Consider the following 20,118-nt stretch of genomic DNA (forward strand, 5'->3'; position numbering starts at 1 on the left):
CAGCACAAGTCCTCTCATTATGCCAAACCCCGTCTTGGAACAGACCTCTGGGAACTATTAGCAAGTTCACACCAGCCTTGGAGCAGTCCTCAGAGCCCAGTTTGACAGCAGGAAGTGCTACATGCGGTACCATGTCATGCACCACACAGCTATTCTCAAAAAGCTGGTAGTTACGTTTGAACACACATAGTATCATGGAATAGTTTGTCTTGGAAAGGACCTTAAAGATCATCTAGTTCCAACATCCTGCCATGGGCAAGGACACCTCTAACTAGACCAGGCTGCTCAAAGCCCCATCCAACCTGGTCTTGCACTTTTTCAGGGACGGGGCATCCACAGATTCTCTGGGCAATCTGTTCCAGTGCCTCACCACCTCCACAGTAAATTTATTCCTAATATCTAGTCTAAGATATATTTTAAAACCTGTTTTTAGTTTAAAGCCATTACTCCTTCTCCTACCACCTCACTCCCTGATAAGGAGTAAATGCTCTGTAGTTTGTGTGCAAAATTACTAAATTTTGCTTTGCTTTAATGAACAGAAGTCCCTGAACCAACTGGCCCTCATCAGTGTTGAGAAAGAACATTTTATTAGCAGAGTTCACAAAGACATGGCTTGGGAACACCTTCTAACTCTTGGTCTAATGGAGTAACATTGGTTAGTGGTTACAGAATTGATTGGGTTTATCAGGAAAATTAATTGGCCATGAAAGAGAAGAAAGGAAAACCATACGCTTCAGTTAAACTTCAAATAAAGTAGACTGAAAGTTCCTTCTATAGGCAGCAAAACACTTTAATGAAGTTTTCAGTGCTAAAGTGTGGAAGATAATTCAGAAAACTGCAAACTCTATATTAAGTACTACTATCTAAAGCAGGACAAGCTTTTCTAGTCTGACTTTCAGACCATTTTTCTGTCTTCATCTTTTCTTCAAGAACTGCAAGTAGAAGTGAAAGTATCATAATGTATTGGAAAGTGCTTGTGATACACTGTGGAACATTGCCTATTTCCCAAGCTGCAGACAAAAATATTCTAATGGTATCACAGCAGTAGTCTGAACTATGAATTGAGCAATACTACTGTAATTCCAACTAATACCTCTAAAGTCAGTGAGTTTAAGTTTGACAGATTAGTTCAAAAACACAACAGCTAGTCCAAGGTTTGCTGAAGCTATGCAAATAAAATATGCTGCTTTTGTTTAAGTGATAGAAGTGGGAAAAAAAAATGTTTAAGTTTATTAAATGCTTTTTTTCTTTTATTTCTTCCTGTGTTTTTTTTGTTTGTTTGTTTGTTTGTTTGTTTTTCACTGCTTCATGCTGAAAATATGAGATGGCAGCCCTAATGGCTTGCTAAAAGAGAATAGAAAACATTGTATTTAATGCTTGCCTACAGCTGTGGAACACTACACTCAATGACTAATTTTTTTGAGTCTCTTTTCCTGTGTAAAAAGTTAAAACAATATTTTTCAAAAGGATTGTTATTACCAGTGAGAGGGATAAGAGCTTTCCATTCTCAATAGTTGAACCATGTATTTAGGTGCTTAAATATTCGGTAAAATGTTCAGCTCGGGTGACCAGTGAACATAGACCACTCTGGCAGATAGAAAGGTTGTCTGCCCTTTGCCCAGTTGTCTTTGCTCTCTAGAATACGTAACCCATAGCTTATAACCAACTGTTTTAATGGACACAACAACTCATTCTAATTAGTATAATTCTAGTTGGTTGTGTTCATTGTATTATATTTCTTAACTGCTATTGTGTTGTTACACAGACAGCTTTTGTATGTTTTCTTGATATTTTCTCTCATTGTACACTTCTAAGATGAATGTAAATGTGATAAAGACTTATTTTTCACACTAATGAACAACTCACACTATTGAGAAACGTCTGAACTGTTGCCATATTCACATCAAACTCAGAATTGCTTAATTTTATTTTATTGTGCTATGCAAACTGTTTTAAGGTTGCAGAGAATGCCTACTGTATGTATGATGCCTCATGGAGGTTAGACTTTTATCACACTTTAGCAAACATGGAACGATTGATCAATATTGTTACTACCACTTGATTGTGGTAGGCCTTATATGTGTACAGAACCATGCCCAGCTTTTCAAATGGCTCACAAAAGAACCTGAAGTGAAAACAGCCTCTGCATTCATGCCTGATGCTCTTAACAGCTGTGAGGGAAAACAAACAAACAACCTAACAACAAAACGTAATTCCACTGACATATTTTCACAGAATCACGAAGAACAGTTGAGGTTGGAAGGGACCTGTGGGGGTCATCTTGTCCAATGCTCCTGTTCTAACAGGGTCACCTAGAGCAGGTTGCCCAGGATCGTGACCAGGCAGCTTTTGAATATCTCCACATAGGGTGACTGCACAACCTTTCCACATCCACTTAAACCCTTTTACAGCCTGAAAATCAGTGATTAGAACTACTTGCAGATATTAAAATAAAAATCCCATCTCAGATTAATTTCTGACCTATTCATTCAATCCATTCTATATGCATAATTATGTGTCTAACCGCAGTGTGTACTGGAATTGTGACCTGTTAACATTTGTACTATATTTAGACTTTTGCAATGAAAAAGAAAAAGCACCAGTATAGTGTGCCTTAAGCAACAAGGCATTCCCTTTGCATGTACAAGAGATGATAAAGTGAAATTGCGATACACACAGTGCTTCCGCATAAATTTTTCAGTATTTGTCATGAATACTGGACACACGGGCTTCAACACTATTTATCCTTCCTGTTGTCTGAAGTCTTTTTTTTTTTTTAAAAAAAAAAAACAAAAAAAAAAACAAAAAACCAAAAACAAACAAACAAAAAAAAACAATGAAGTAATCAGTGAAAAGTTTTGGTGCTCTGAAAATCTGTGAGGAAAAAATAAAAGAAAAAAAGAAAACAGTGCAGTTTCATATCTTACTTTTCATTACTTTGTCAGAGGCATAAATATAGAACCTATCAAACTGTACTGGCAAGAGCTATATTGCACCAAATACCAAATACTAGACTTGCTATCATCTACTGATTTTACTGCAAGCTCAGTAAATTACCCAAGGTATAAAAATGTTGTCCAAAACATCTGCTTGGGCATTTATGGTGAGGAGTGAGTTTTTCCAGAATATTTGAAAAACTCAGGGTCCAACAGTGCTTTCATTAAGACCAATGTCTAAATTCTACTTCAAAGACATCTGGAACCATGATGCATTAACCAGAATAAAGAAGACTTAACTCAAATAAAAGAGCCTAAGCATACCTGAAAATCAAAAGGTAGCTCCCTATTCCTCAGTGATAACGAGGTGGCTCTTTTGTTTGTTTGGTTGGTTGGTTTTGGAAAGATTTCTCATTTGGTAGCTATTCAGCTATTCATACATTATTATGTTTATATACTACTTATTATTCAGATGCTAAAAATACAAGTGTAGAGAACAATGACAGAAGGGTCTGCTACAATAACAAATTGTAGCATTACTCATGAAAATAAGTGAGTATAAATGCTCCCTAGTGCCTGTGGCAAAATGCCATTTTAAAGGCTATTCTCTCTTCTCCACTTGGAAGTGAGATCTCTAGGAAAAGTTAAAAAAAAAAAAAAAAAAAAAAAAGCTTTAAGAATTGTATTTGTTTTTGTGGTCCCCTTTTTGATTGTTCTCTGCCACACCTCCCTGAGTATGAAACGGGTTAATACATGCTTTTGGGTATGATCAGGTTCTTGCAAGTCAGATATTCTGCTTATATTTAAGATCATCATACCCATTCCTGCCCTCACTCTTTTCTTTCTCCAGACCTAACTTATTACTGAATAAACAATACAGTTCCCTGCTGTGCAACAATAAAAAATTATTCTGACACTGTAATCAAGGAGAGGAAAAATACTTTTGCAGAATTACAAAGATAATATCCAGGAACTTGCTATCTCAGACTTGCAATTCATTTAGTCTAGTGGTGGATTATTGCATATAATGTTGCATATAACGGAGGCAGCTAATAGAGGCATCAATTCATGCAGAAGGGCACACGGGAGGTGGTGTGGCAGGGGATGACCTGAAACTCTGCTGAGGACATTATATGTATTGCTCAGCAGTGGTGGTGACACACTGCAGGTCACAATCCCCAGCAGCCCCTTGCAGGGGCTCAAACATTGCAAAAAGACTGATGAGGCTTGAGCCTTGGACAGTTATCTCTGCTGCTCTTCACATGCCAGAAAAAAACCTGAAGCATATCAAGTGTGACTATACTATGTGGCGCTGGGGGTGACAATCAAGAGCATGAGACACAGAGAGTTTTCTCCTCAGCCTGCTGGTGACCCACAGATGTTGTGAGACCAACAACCAGTTGAGTAGCAGGTGTTGGAAATAAGGATTATTTATTTTACTCTGAGACTCTCTTCAAAAATTGATGAATTCTAAGGACAGGGTCCCCCTTAAAAAGTGGGTCAAAACTATTTTTGCTGACAGGCTGTGCAAATTAGAGAGGTGAGCTTTAAAGTTGGAACAAGGGAGAGGGGCAACAACTCACAAGCAAACCATGTTGGCAAACAAATATTGAAGGGTGATGTGAACTGGAGTATCCTCATAATCAAGAAATCAGGGCTGAAAGAGGTCCATTTCAAGTGTAAGCACAGAAATAAGGGAGTGCCTTCAAGAAAAGAACGTATCATGAGGAAGGCACTTGTACCTTTTCTGGGAAATGAGCACAGCTGGGTGTCTCTCTGAAGTGACTGTACAATAAAGTGTGCAGCATGGGGAGCAAACAAGAAATTAGATGTCAGTGTGCAGTTGCAGGGGTATGAACTTACCACAGAGGCAGAGTGGGATAATTCACACAAGTGAAGTGCTGCAGTAGATAGATACAGATTCCACGTTAGGATGGACAGGATGGGACAGCAAGAAGGGAGGGTCAGCCTTTATGTGAGAGAAGCAGGAATCCATAGAGATCTGCCCTGAGATGGATGATGAGGCAGCTGACAACTTGTGGGTCAGGAATAGAAGGCAGACCAAAGTGGGTTATGGTGTGTGTGCCTGCTGCAGACTGCCTGATAAAGTAGGTGAGACCTTCTTCAGACAACTTGGAGTAGTCTCACATTTGCAGGCTCAGGTCCTCACGAGGGACTTGAACAACCAGAGTATTTTTGATGAGACAACACAAAAGCACACCAGCAATCCAAGACACACCAGTGTTGCACCCCAACCGTCAGGGGGAACAGAGAAATCTCATGAAATACAACAAAGGGAAAAACAAAGACCTGCCCCTCTGCACCTGCAGAGGAATAACTCCTTGCACCTGTACGTGCTGCATGCTAACAGGCTGGAAAGCAGCCTTGTCAAAAAGAGCCTGTGGGTCCTGGCAGACAACAAGGGGAACATAAGGCCCAGGCCCATGTGCCCTCATGGCACAGAAGGCCAACAGCCTCTTGGACTGTGCTAGGAGGCCAGCAGGCCGCAGGATATGATCCTTCCCCTCTGCTCAATCCTAGCAAGATGCCTCTGGAGTGTCTATGTCTCTCTGTGTCTAGGTCTGGGCTCCACAGTACAAGACAGACATACTGGAGTGGGCCCAGCAAAAGACTGCAAAGATGACTGAAAGACTGGAGCTTCTGTCATATGAGGAGAGGCTGAGAGAGCTGTGACTGATTATTCTGGAGGAGAAATTGCTCAAGGGTGATCTTCAATGTATATATAAATATCTGATGGGGGGAGTAAAGAAGACAGAGCCAGACTTTTCTCCGTGGAACCAAATGATAAGAGGCAATGAGCACAAACTAAAATACAGAAAAATTCTGTTTAAACACAAGAAAAAAAAAAATACTGTGAGGGTGACTGAGCACCTGCACCAGTTTCCTAGAGAGTTTGTAGAGTCTCTGTCCCTGGAGATACTCAAAACCTGACTGGACACAGCCCTAACCAACCTGCTCTCTCTCAGCCTATTTTGAGCAGGAGTTCAGAGGAGACAATGTCCAAAGAGCCCTGCCAACCTTAACTTGCTCTATGATTCTCTTATATAGTAGCAATGTTGATACATGCAGGCTGCCAAGGTACATGCAGGAGTTTGTACAGTATAAACAAGTCTGGAGCCTGAAAAAAAACATTTACAACAGTAAATCTATAGGTGAATACAATATACCTGAAAACAAATATAGTGAGAAAATGTCACATGGATTATAGTGGTAAACTGTTTAAACTACTCTTAGAGTCAGAGGGGAAGGGCAAGGAGAATAAAAAGAAACAGTTATAGCTTGCCATCAAAACAGACACAATCAACAGCTTGAGTTTATCAGGTGTCGTGACAGTAATAAAAATGAAGTATATAATAGGGTCTATTTTATCACACATTTTCCTTTTTATAAGCTATGCTATATAGAAGAGATGCTGCATGCCTCCCCCCTCATCCCCCCACCAAAAAAAAAAAAAAAGGTGCTGTTTTCTTTCTCTGCGTGCCTCTATTTTATGAATTTTCAGTTCCTGAGTCACCAGTCCCAAGGCTTCCCTTATGCTCCCTAATACTATGCACAGCTTCAGAAAGATGCAAGAAAACTCTCAGGGTGGTTGTTTGTTCTTGTTAGGGAATATATATGTATAAATGCATAAACATAAATGTATAAATTGTACACAAATTTTATGTATATAAAATGTATAAATATGACAGGACAGGTTTTAGTGGCCAGCAGCTAGTTAAACAGCTACAAGATATAGATAGATGTTTTCATATATAAATATAAATTATCCATAGATATAAATAATATATATGTCTAACAAATTTCTGAATGTTTCCACTCTTACTATAAATATTTGATTCCTTTCTGAACCCCACAAATCTATTTACGATAGAAACACTTAATGACAGAATGACAGAGTTCCGTGGGTTAATTGCAACGTGTACAAAGTGTTTACTGTAGCTTTAAGCAGATTGCTTCTGTATCACTGAACTAGAGCTTTTACTGTGTAATGAAAGGTAAATTAAAATATTCTTTTCCTTCCCTTTATCCTTTTACAACTCTACCATATAGTCTTTACTGTAATTTCTCCCCACCTCTTTTTCCATATCTTTAACTTTTCCATGTCCCTCCATATCATCATATATTATCTCCATATTATACATGTACATCATATTCCTATGATATTTCATCATACAGCACTGTATCCTCTGGATTACTTTTTCTAGAGACAGGATAATCAAAACCAAACACAGCACTCAAGACAACTGCAAAATGCATATGTTAGAGTTGCCCCATTTCTGAAGAACACAAGGATATTAGTTTGGGATCACTAATACACACTGAGCCAACATTTTATGAGTTGTATAGGTGTGGGGTTTTTTTGTTGTTTGTTTGTTTTGTTTGTTTTTTACACATTGATGTAGTTAGCATTAAACAGGAATTTGTATGATTTGGGATTAGTGACTGCAAGCCTGCCGTTAGAGTCAGATCACACTCATTCAGCTTGCAGTGTATGGGCTATGCTAATTTACCTTGTAAACTGGAAACCTCAGCAAAGTGACAGTTGTCTTTACTTTTGTCCTTCATTTCTTTCATCTGTGAATTTTCAGTTGTCACACAAGCAATCTCAGAGCTGCCCTTAAAATCTTCACATCATTCAAAGCTGGAGAAACTCATGTAGAGCTACTTGGTGCACCTCCAGGGCCTTCGTACAGCTTCCTGGCCCTCTGTTTTTTTGCTTGCACATCCTAGGAGCCCTCTGTTTGAATAGAAAACACACATAATTATGCTTAGGTCGTGCATATGAGCACTCACAAGTTGGCTGAAACTGCACATCTTGGATGTGCACTAATATTCTCAGCCTCATCAGCAACGGGCAAAGCCACAGCACTGAAAGATACAGAAAGAAATTAATGCTTTTATATTTCTAACAATCTAGACAATCAACATATAATAACGCATTCTTTCAGCAATAAGTAGATGTTTGATGGGAAGATATGAACAGAGATAGTAAATGTTGCCAGAATAAGAAACCAATTAAGCAATGTCCATATGGATTACATTGTGAGCACAGCAAGATGCAGAGCAGAGGGATTGAGTGCCATATGGAGTGTAGACGGTGATCCCATCTGGGTGTTTTCTTTACTAAAGAGACCCACAATTTTATTATACTCATTCTGAGCTTCAAATTATACACATCTTAAAAATGTTTGAATTATTTTTATTTTATTGTGATTCATTTATGGATACACACTTCAGTTGGAAGCGTGCAGATTTCAGTTATAAAGAATAAATCTCTTACTGAGATTCAGTAATGTAGGGTCAGACTGAAAGTTCTCTGGCAGTCAGTAGAAAGAGAGCAAAAAGCTGTAATACCATGGGAACAGAGCAGGAAGAAAATTATGTAAGGGCACAGTTATGTCCCTACATCTTTTTACACTCCAGGGGGAAATTAACCTGCATTTTTTTTTTCTCAACTTGCTCCGTTTCTTGCTCTACTTTTCTAGTTTCTCTATATCAGCTTTGTTTGTTGGAGTTAATTCTCCATTCAGCCATATACTAAGGTGAAAGGGAAGGAACGACAACTCAGTCATCAAATGCTCTGCAATGTCTTTCTTAGGTGTCCTGCCCAGAAGAAAAATAAAACCCCATACACCTACTTGCACAGGATAAGCCACAACCTTTTTCCTTAAATAAAGCAAGGGACCCCTGTATCTCCAAAATATGGAATGCACTTTATTTTTATTTATTTATTTATTTATTTATTTTTACACGGAGGACATTTTAGTGAGCCCATTTAATTTTGCACTGCAGCAGAATCACACAATCAATTACGTGTCTCAGCTGAACTTTTAAAATCAGCATACCAGGCTCTGAAGCACTTACCTGATCATGCCTGGAGTCCTAACACTTTACTTATTGCTTAATGCTTTACTTATTGCTGGAGCTTCATGTTTCTTAATGATAAATTAGTGTGTTGCCCCTAGACAGTTCATTAACATAGGGGCTGAAAAACATGCATTTTCTCTTTCAGCACAGAATGTATACAACCAATTTTAGAGCATTCAATGTTGTTAGCTTCATCCATTCTTACATGCCCTACCCACCATCAAAAGGAACACAGAGCAGTGAAGCTAAATGGCAAAGATCATACTTACTTGCTCCTATGACTAACCACAGGAAGTCCTGCTTCTGTGTCCAGCCCACTTTCAAGGAATTAGTCTGTGATTGCTCAGAGACCCAAAGACCAAGAGATAGAATGGGTTTTGTGGAGTTTTCACCACCACCAATACTTATGTCAGGGTAAATATAATGTGCTGAATTAAACACGTTTATCTTCATTCAGAATTTCTTCATTTTCCAGACTTAATGTGGTTTCTGTGCTCATCGACCAAAATATATGCAAAATAATTCCCTGCTTAAAAACAAAATAACCAAATGACACTGTAATATCCAGCTACAACTGCAGTTTGAATTTCAGATGACTGAATTTCACTTTTCACGAGCTCAAGGGCATCAAAAACTTTCTGTCTTATGCTTCTCATTTCAGTGTGCTTGATAAATTGTAGTGGACAGTAATAAGAAACTGGAACTTTTTGAATGTGGCACCATGATAATGTCAAACACAGTAGGAAAGGCAAGTAGTGGGCACATTTGCAGATAAATTTCAGAAAAAAAAAAAGTCTAGGTTCAACTTGACAGCAATTGCATCAGTGTTGCTTTCTATAAACACAGCTGCAAGAATAGTAATCTGACTGCAAGCTTGAGGCACTACAAATTTTGCATCACAAAAAAATAAATTTCTTTCACATAAGTAGTAATGAGTTTCTAAACAGAAAAAAATGTTTTGAAATAGGAATACGGAGACCATTCTTACATAGTTTTTCTGTAACAGAAAAAAAAAATATATGAAAGCAATTTAGGAGATGTATGGGGGAATATGCATGTTATTCTTGTTACCTTATTAGAGTGACCAGAATACCACAATAAATCATTTATAGATGTGTGAATCCCTTGGAAACATCTGTCATTCACAAAACATGTAAAGAAAACTACTTGCTACATCTGTAAGTATAGCAACTAGTTTTGCAAACACTTGGTATTCCTGTCTTACAGGCTTTCAGCAGGTTCCCTAGGCCCAGGATCTCTCTCATCTGTGCCTTCAGCCTGAAGAAGGGATCTGTCTAGACTAAGTTTTTCCTTTATCAGAGCAGGTATGATGTAAGCCAGAGGCTTATAAACTAGCTTGAATCCTTTGAAGTAACTGGAAGAAAATTCCAATGGGATTTGCACCAGAATCTAAGCATATCCAACATATTACCATTAAAAATCCCCACTGATACCGAGTACATTTATATGGTACTATATTTATCCTTCAAGTTAAAATCTTTGTGTTTATGTTTTCCTATGATTTTAATTTCAAATAAAATACTCAATAATTTCTCACGTAAAATCTCATTGCAGAAGGTCTCCAGTTTTACTAGTTTTCTTTAGCCATTTGAAATGTCAGGTGGATCTGTTTTCTTGCAAAAACTTTTCATATACAAATCTGTACTTATGGTTTTCCAATAAAAACTAGCAAAAGTAGTTATCATATGCCACTATAGTACCCAGAAATAGGTAACAAATATTATCTATAAAAGTATTGCATTATTTGTTCTGTGTATTGTTTTTCTGCTATGTCATAGAATCATAGAATGGTTTGGGTTGGAAGGGACCTTAAAGATCATCTAATTCCAACCTCCCTGCCATGGGCAGGGACACCTTTCACAAGAGCAGGTCACCCAAAGGCCAATCCAACCTGGTCTTGAACAATTCCAGGGATGGGGCATCCACAGCTTCTCTGGGCCATCTGTTCTAGTGCCTCAGCACACTTCACAATAAAGAATTTCTTCCTAATATCTAATCTTAAGCTACCTTATTTTAGTTTAAAGCCATTACTCTTTGTCTGATCACTACACTCCCTGACAGAGTCCCTCCCCAGCTTTCCTGTAGGCCCCCTTTAGGTACTAGAAGACCACTATATGGTCTCCCTGGAGCCTTCTCTTCTGCAGGCTGAACAACCACAATTCCTTCAGCCTGCCTTCATAGGAAAAATGTTCTAGCCCCTAGATCATCTTCATGGCCCTCCTCTGGACTCATTCTGATAGGTCTATGTCCTGTTGGGTGCCCTAGAGCTGAACACAGTACTCCAGATGGGGTCTCATGAGATCAGAGTAGAGGGTCAGAATCACCTCTCTTGACATTCTGGTCGTACTTCTTTTGATGTCAATCTACTATTCTGCACTTCCTATTGATTGTTCTATTTAGTTCATATTCCTGAAGTTTGGCTGCTTCAGTTTTTGTTGTTTTGTTTGTTCATGGGGTGGGGTTGTTTGATTTGTTTGGTTGTGGTGTTTTTTGTTGTTTTTAACTACAGAATAAAAAGCAAGTTTCACTCTTTAGAAAGCATAACCATAAAAGGAATCAGCTGGAACATTTTAAGATCAAATCTATGACAATAGAAAACTAGGCCTGCAAAGAAACCAGAACACTGCCATCAGAACCATAGAAGGAAAAAACTCTCAAAACAAAGAACAGAATGTTAAAGACGTACGAAATTTTTATCACTGAATATGAACAAAGGTCATATTCCAGGCCAGAAAACTATGAGTTCAATGCAAAATTACAGACATACTAGGCATTCATTTTGATGACTTCAAAAAAAAAAGTTTGAACATTACCTAAAGCAGTTCTAAGTTCCAGTCTAGTTATCACCCAACAACAAAACATCTTACTGAATATGCAACTGTAAAAGCAACACAGAAGGCTGAAAATATACTTTGTTGTGTGGTGTTTTTTGTTTGTTTGTTTGTTTGTTTTCCCCTAGCCTTTTCTTCCTCTTTTTCTTGCATTCTTTACAATGAAATTATTCCAACTGTGGTAAATGTTCAGGCATGGATCAGCAATATATTTTGCACTTTGATGTTCACAAGTATACATTTCTTTCCAAAAGAACATTTATTGCATTTTGATTGGCAGTTAGTGACACATTTACTGGAAGAAATATGTTTTATATTTAGCTTGCTTTCCCAGTTTCTACTTTTCTTTAAAACTACATTATCTTCCTTTTTATTTATGGGTTTGTGTTTTTTTTTCTCCCCCACTTACTTGTACAACTTCAGCCTTACCTACTACAAACTACCATTCCAGCTCTTTCATTTATTTTCTTTAGGTAAAACTGTGAATCAAATTCTATATTTTTATTCTAGTAATTTCATACTTCTTCAAAAAAACATCAAAGCACACTTTGATCAAATGGAAAATGATCAAAGACTACGCTTGTTTAAAAAAAAAAAAAGAAAGAAAGAAAGAAAGAAAGAAAGAAAGAAAAAAAAAAAGGTGCTTAGCTCCCTGCTTTGATTATGTGTTATATTGTATAAAAAAGGTTGATGGTCGAATAACGTAACACAGAAATCGAGAGCCAATGGAAGTATAAATATTACTGAAGTGCTTGACCATTTCACGGTCATGTTTTTAGTGCAATGCTGGCTTGTGGAACAAAAAGAGTTATACTTCTCACGTATACACGTAGGTTTCCACCTCAGGTTAAATGGGACTTTCATTTCAAAAAGTACCTACCAGTAGTAAAATAATGCTGCCTGTACATTCCTGTTTAACCCTGTAATGCAATGGAGTCCCAAGGACTCCAAGAGGATGATGCAACCATTTTGTGTTGCTAGTACTAAGCTAGCCTGTGGATTTAGCCTACACAATTTCTATGTAGGTCTAACTCTACTTTTGCAATACAGAACCACAGAATCACAGAATTGTCTAGGTTGGAAGAGACCTCAGGATCATCGAGTCCAACCTCTGACCTAACACTAACAAGTCCTCCACTAAACTATATCACTAAGTTCAACATCTAAACATCTTTTAAAGACCTCCAGGGATGGTGACTCCACCACTTCCCTGGGCAGCCCATTCCATGCCTCACAACCCTCTCAGTAAAGAAGTTCTTCCTCATATCCAACATAAAATACCCCAGCGCAACTTTAGCCCATTCCCCCTCGTCCTGTCACCAGGCATGTGGGAGAACAGACCAACCCCCACCTCACTACAGTCTCCTTTAATGTGCTTATAAAGAGCGATAAGGTTGCCCCTGAGCCTCCTTTTCTCCAGGCTGAACAAACCCAGCTCCCTCAGCCACTGCGATGTCAAGCAGGGACCTGTCTCCATTCCTCCTCAACTCCTAGGTCCCCTGCCTCTGCCCGACAGCAACAGGGCAGGGGGTCCACCCCCATTTGGGGTGTCTCACCCCAGGGCCTGCCCTTCAGGCAGCACAGGGAGTTGCTCCACAAGTCTATCTCGCGCTCACGCTCTCTGATATCCCTCAACCTGTCGACCTCCTCCTTGAGTTCTGCCACGAGGCGGACCAGGTCATCCACCTGCTCGCGCCTCACTCACACAGTCTCTCCGCCCCCCGCAGGTGGTAGCAACAGGCTCAGGCACTCCCTGCACCCGGAGACCTGAACTGCTGCAGTTTTGAGCAGGCAGTTGGTCTGGGTGTGTACAGACTCCCTGGAGAGCACACTGTGCCTGGTGTACACCATTGCAGCTGAGCTAGCAGTAGACCGCCGTTAGAGGAGGTGTCCGTATGGGCGGGGGTAGTGCTCTGCTCTCCCTGCTCGCCCTGCCTGCGCAAACTGCCGCGCCAACTGACACGCCACACCCTTCTGACGTGCCACTCCCTGTTTTCCCGTCCTGGTCGCCACGCTTCTCAATACAACCACTTGCATTGCAGCTAAGGTCACTTCAGATGTTAATTCAAATATAGACAGTTTGAATTATCACCACAATGTAAATAAGCCATAAAACTGATAAATAAAAGGAATGAAAAGTAATTATTGGTTATTTTCATTACTTTCTTAATATGTACTTTTCTAGCCCTGGATTAGAGTCTCGTATCGTTGTTTTTTTTTTTTCTAAATGTACATGAAATCAAAATTGCCATATGTTCTGTACATAATTCCTACATGTATATATTACAAAGAATGTTTTAGGAAGTAATTAAAGCAATCCCTTTAAATAACAATAGAATCAACACATTTCTTATGTGGAAGAATTTATATTTTAGTCTTGGCTTATGATTTTTTTAGATGCTTGCCAAACATTACTATATCTTTATTAATTCAACCACAAAAACAGAAATTTAGGATGACATGTGAGGGATATGTGTCAAAACAAAGTGTTCAGGCAGGCTTACTCACCTTCTGAAAATGATCTGAATGGAAGAAAACAGTTATTTTGTAAATCTTCAGATTTTCAGAATGTTAATGAAATTTAAAGTTTTTGAACAGGTGTTACCTACACAGCCAAAAAGTTCAGGGTGACTAAGTAGTCAAATAAACACATAAACAGCAGGGAGGAAAAAAAAAAAAAAAAAAAAAAAAAAGCTGTGATTTTCTCTAGATTCTTTATTTAGTCCCAGCAGAGGACTAGCATTGCCGTACTCCACTCTTACCTTGTCCTGTCACATTTTTAGTACCACTTGTCTCTGAATCTTACACCTTAGCCCATCAACACACTTTTAACCCTTACACTCATATTTCACAACCTTGATCATCCTTTAACCACCATAATAGAACTGATTTAATAATCTTTTTCTTCCATGCCTGGATGGGAAGCAGTGAATAAAAACAGATGAATTCACAGTGTATAGCGGGGGATAGATCTTTGCTGGGAGAATTCTGTCTGATTTCTGAGATGAAATGCAGTTTGAAGGATGACCTGATCATAGTTTCTAAGTATTCATCTAAAGAAAAAACTGGCAGTTAATCTAGCAAAGGGAACATACGAAAGAGAGGATTAATCACCAGAGTCAGAAGAAAAAAACAAACAAAAAAAAAACAAAAAAAAAAAAAAACAAAGTACAAATTATTAACCATGTTTTATGTGCTGTAATTAATTACCAAGGAAAGTTATCATTATCCAGTTCTTAATATCTTTACATTATACCCAGTAACTGCTCTTTTGGAAAATGGCCTCAATCTAGTGCTATCAATTGTTGGCAAAATACAGCGATAACTGATTGAAATGTAAAATCCTGTGATATACAGGAGTCAACAAAATACATTCATACATAGAAAAAGATCAGGGAAAATGTGAATTTGGTAACAAGTGGAGAAAGGTATTAATATATTTTAGTGAATGCTGAGAAAGCTGAAATGTGTCATGTCTTTCATGAGCCTTCTTTAAAACAATAATTTGCAAGCATGTAGCTACCTAATATTAATTAATAGTAACAACAAAAAAGTGGTAAGGTATCAGGAAATGAAAAGTTTAGAGTTACATATTTTCAAAACTTTGTGACTTGTTGAACTTCTTCCTGAGATACTTAAAGGACATGCTGAAAAATATTTTTGCAAAATCATCAAGGAGGAGTGAAGCACAAAAAAAATGGGAAAATACTAAATTATTGTTAGAAAATGTTAATGTATTATTAGTGAATATAGTAAGTAAAGTGTTAATGGGTGGGAAAAAATGAGCATAAGGAAACTAAAGAAATATAGCCAGCTTGTGCTTAGTTCTGAGAAAACCATGACATAAATATTCCAGCAAGTTATTTGCAAACATTCTGCAGAAGCAATACATATCATATACTACAATATTATAAAATACTCTCATAAAAAGATGGGAAGCTGAGGTTGATTTAACTGCTAGATGCGAAACTAGTTGGATAACTATAGTCAGAGAGCATTTAACATAGTGAAAGAGTGTTTTGGGGGACATGCAGAAGCCTGTACTGAGTTAGGATCTATTCACTCACTTCATTAATTTACATGGATGGTGGAGCAGAGGATGTTAAGTGTATTTGCACCAAGGTGAGAGGGACAGCACCTAAATTTCAGGACAATATACTGATAACAAAGTGAAAATTGGTGCTAGCCAACAATAGCCACATACATATAGGACAGGGGAGACAGGATGGAAAAAAAAAATGCCTAGTTAGCAGACCTGCAGAAAGGGAGCTGAGAATTATAGAGCATCATAGGCTGAACACCTGTTCCCTGCTGTAATTATCAAGGCTACAGCCCTCATACAAATAATGCAGGCTTGGTAACTGTGGTCCAAGAAAGTGAATTAACTGGATACAGCTTAGAGGATATCAGCAGGCGGTCAGAGGTCTAGGCAACAGAATATAAGATACAAGATTGGACAGCTTTTTAACCTTTAAAAATAAATAAATAAATAAATATGTATATATATATATATAAAATGAATCAGGTCATGAGGATAGCTTTAATTACAAAAAAGGCTGTGGAACAAGGAAAAAGTAACTTACTTCCTGCATTACAGTGTTGTATAGGACAAGAAAGGGTTGTGAGGCACTGGAACGGACTGCCCAGGGAGGTGGTGGAGTCACCATCCCTGGAAGTCTTCAAAAGACGTTTAGATGTAGAGCTTAGGGATATGGTTTAGTGGGGACTGTTCATGTTAGGTTAGAGGTTGGACTCGATGATCTTGAGGTCTCTTCCAACCTAGAAATTCTGTGATTCTGTGATTCTGTGAAGAAGTAATGGAGCAGCAAATCTGCAGCAAAAAGGATAGGATATTATGAAAGAACTGTGATGGTGAGTACTGAGGTACTGGCACAGGTGACTAGTGAACTCACTATTAGAATGATTCATTGATTAGATAATGTTCAGGTTTTGGATAAAGCTTAAACTTTGATATAGGTGATATTGATATAGTTGATGCAGCTTATGTAGCTATAATCCATGAAGAAGTCCGCAGTACCTAGGAAGATGAGGTTTTCAAAGTTTATATAGGTATAGTCACATCAATTGCATTTTAGTTTATGTAACAAGTAAATGCTGTGGCAACCTTCTGGAAGGTCAAGGGGCATTTTGTCAAACACACACAGCAAGCAAAGGATCATAGATGATATTCATATGACATTTCCACAGAACAGGAACTTAATAATAATAAAACTATAAAATCCTGTTAAAAGACCTTGAAGAAGACACCTGCAGAGAGCAGTTTTCTGCTAAATATGCTAAAGCACTGGATTCACTCATCTGTATTTTATTAACTGAAGATAATTATATTTAAGATAGGCCACTTCATTAATAAGATGTTTTACAATTACCACTCAATAAAAGAAGAATTCAGAGTTCTTCATAAAACTGGGAAAGTTTGACTTTGAAATTCCAAATACCAAAAGCAACTAGAGGAATATTATTTTTTTCTCTCAACTTTTTGATGAAGAATTAAAACTTACAAAGTTGTATATCCACTATTTGACACAAACCAATTCAGTATGATTGAGGAGATATTCTGTGGTTTTCTGCATTAAAAATGCAAATAAGATGAAAAAGGTGTGCATGATGACCAAGTGATTTTTTTCCAAGTACATACTTAACAATATAGCAAACTCAATTATTCCTCCCAATCTACATTTCATGCTTATATACACATAAAATCCATTGTCTAGTGCCCTCAATGGTTTTCAAAGTTGTTATTTACAGATTTTCAAGATGACATCAATGTAGCTATAACTTTTTGCTGGACTTCAGTTCATTAGTCTATTCCTCCCTGTGGTAATTTCATTATGTCTTCAACCTATGTTCTAACTCCCACTGCTACAATTAGGTGTGAAATTTAGAGCTACCAGATTGTAAAGATATGCTACCTACTACCTACTACCCAAGGGTAATTTAAGCATTAATTAGTGGAGCAGCAGCTAACATTCCTCCCTTCTACTGAACAAGATCTTCAGAGCTCAAACTTTACCTCATCTGTAGGTGTATACTTTGTTAATCTCAAGGCTGAATGTTCCCATTAATCTCACACTGAATAAGAAGCCTTAAAAGCACCCTTTAAATTACCTCATAATTTCAGTGGAAATAAAATCTAGAGAAATGGAATGAAAAATGCCATGGAAATCCACCATGGAGAGCAGTACCTCTATGGTTCTGGATGCTTTCACTTTGCTGCATCTGTTCATGGATGAAAAGCCTGAAAGACTGTACGCTGCATAAACACAAATATAAATTTTGTTTTTGAATTCAGTGGAACTACACTGATGAAGAATAAGTTTTTGGGGACTGGATTCTTCAAAGGCAGGGGAAATGAACAGGAAGACCACTTGCTCCTTCTGTTCTGATGTTGCTATTTGTCATCTGTATTTTACACATACAAAGCTTGCAGAGGGTTGGGAGTGGGGAGAATGAGTTGTGGTTTCTTTTTTTGTTTGTTTGTTTTTTATTTAAAGTATTTTTTCATCTTGTGGAGTTCACAATCCCATCCAAGCTGCCTCAACCCTTTTTGTTAAGGATATAGACAGGAAGTCTGGGAAAAGGAATTGGAAAACCCACTACCAGAACATAACAGAATATCCCATGTTGGATGGGAGCCACACTGACTTTCAATTCCAACACCCAGCTCCATACAGACCTACCTAAAAATCAAACTATACATGTATGTCTAAGAGCATTGTCCCAACGCTTCTTGAACTCCATCAAGCTTGGTGCTGTGACCATGTTCCTGGTGAGCCTGTTCCAATGCTAAACCACCCTCTTGGTGAAGAACCTTTCCCTGCCTTTCCCAGCTTGACCCTCCCCTGCCCCAGCTCCATGCCATTCCCTAGGGTCTTGTTATTATTACCGATATTATATATTACCTATCCCAACAATTATAATGATGCAGTAATTCTTGGATCTTACTTTCTCTCCCCACCTCTGTCTTCCCCCTTTCCTTTCCTTTCCTTTCCTTTCCTTTCCTTTCCTTTCCTTTCCTTTCCTTTCCTTTCCTTTCCTTTCCTTTCCTTTCCATATCCCCAACCTAGTTTAACATCCAAGGCCAGAGACAAATAATATATTGTTTGGATATTGATGCAGACATAGTGCTAAACTCATAGTAGACATCAAGCCTGGAGGCTTGTGTTACTGCCATTGTTTCTGTGGCAGTAACATTAGACTTAATCTCTTCAATCTGAGCTGTTTTCTTTCCTTTTTGATAGGAATCTTCCATTTCTACTGAAATGACATGTCTCTTCTACCAGAAAAAAAATAAAATAAAATTACCTACACCTTTTTTCTTTCCCTCTATTCTATACAGTAGTATACTTATGGAAAATCCCCAAAACTATTCATAGGTCTATGAATCATAAATGGTTAGTATTAATAGACTGTGATTTTATACAAAGTTAAAAAAAAAAAAAAAAAAAAAGGTTAGGATGTGATAATGAGGGCACTTACCCCTCAAAATACAAGAAGAGTCTCTGAAAAAGGATGAAGGTGAGAATCTACTTTAGGCAAAAGAAGTTGGAAAGTTAGATTCATGATCTCCAGGTACTTGAGCTCAAGATGTCTTCTGTATTAATAGACTGAACTCAGTTTCAAAAGATGGACTAAGGTGTCTAACCACAGGAGAGAGAAATGCTTCTTTTCCTGACACTAGAAAAACACTTCAAAAAGCATTAAACATGTAAGTCCACTATACAAACAAAAATTTTTGTTTGGCCATTTTGATACATTACCACACACCATATAAATTTTCATAACAATTTACTCTGCTTCCTGAAGATGAACAACTATTTAGGCCTGAAGGAACTATCATTTTCCCTGAACCAAGTAACCCAATGTCTCTGTGCCATCTAAAGTTTGGATTCACAAAATAGGCCATATTCATTGGGGAAAAATAAGTAAATAAATAAATAAATAAATAAATAAACATATACAAAACAACATAAGTTTACTTAAACATAAGTTTAAGTAAACAACATAACAAAACAAACAAACAAAAATCCTCAGATTCCCAGAGAATAATGAAAACATTCTATGTAAAGTTATATTGCTATGCTATTTTCTCACTGTTACTTCTGTATGAATGATGCCTGACACTGGAACCTATGTTAGTTTATACAAAGACTTTCTCTGGGGCAAATTAAAAATAATTACATCTTCGGGGAAATTCAGGTGCACAGAAAAGAGTGGTGTTTCTCCTCTGTACATCTATAGATGCTACTGTTCACTGCACTGAATTTACAGCCATAAAAACACCTGTGTTACAAGCATACCTAGGGTTGGATGCACAGCCCACCTTTTCTGTCACAGCACAGAGAAGCATTTGCCCAGAAATTCAAGCATTGATTCTTACTCAGAATGTCTTCATTGTCAATAGTACATACTTTGTCTTC

At 37.8% G+C, this 20,118-nt stretch overlaps 1 long non-coding RNA gene across 3 annotated transcripts in view; it reads right to left on the bottom strand.

Annotated features, from left to right (window-relative positions):
- Positions 1–20,118, bottom strand: part of LOC106016067 (uncharacterized) — a 58,965-nt gene that overhangs the window by 27,579 nt on the left and 11,268 nt on the right. For all 3 annotated transcript variants that reach the window (XR_002400657.4, XR_001188498.5, XR_005265743.2), the window contains exon 2: positions 7,469–7,695. This is a non-coding gene — a long non-coding RNA (uncharacterized lncRNA). The remainder of the gene's footprint in view (positions 1–7,468; positions 7,696–20,118) is intronic.

This window comes from Anas platyrhynchos, chromosome 4 (assembly GCF_047663525.1).
Source record: "Anas platyrhynchos isolate ZD024472 breed Pekin duck chromosome 4, IASCAAS_PekinDuck_T2T, whole genome shotgun sequence".
Taxonomy (NCBI): Eukaryota; Metazoa; Chordata; class Aves; order Anseriformes; family Anatidae; genus Anas; species Anas platyrhynchos.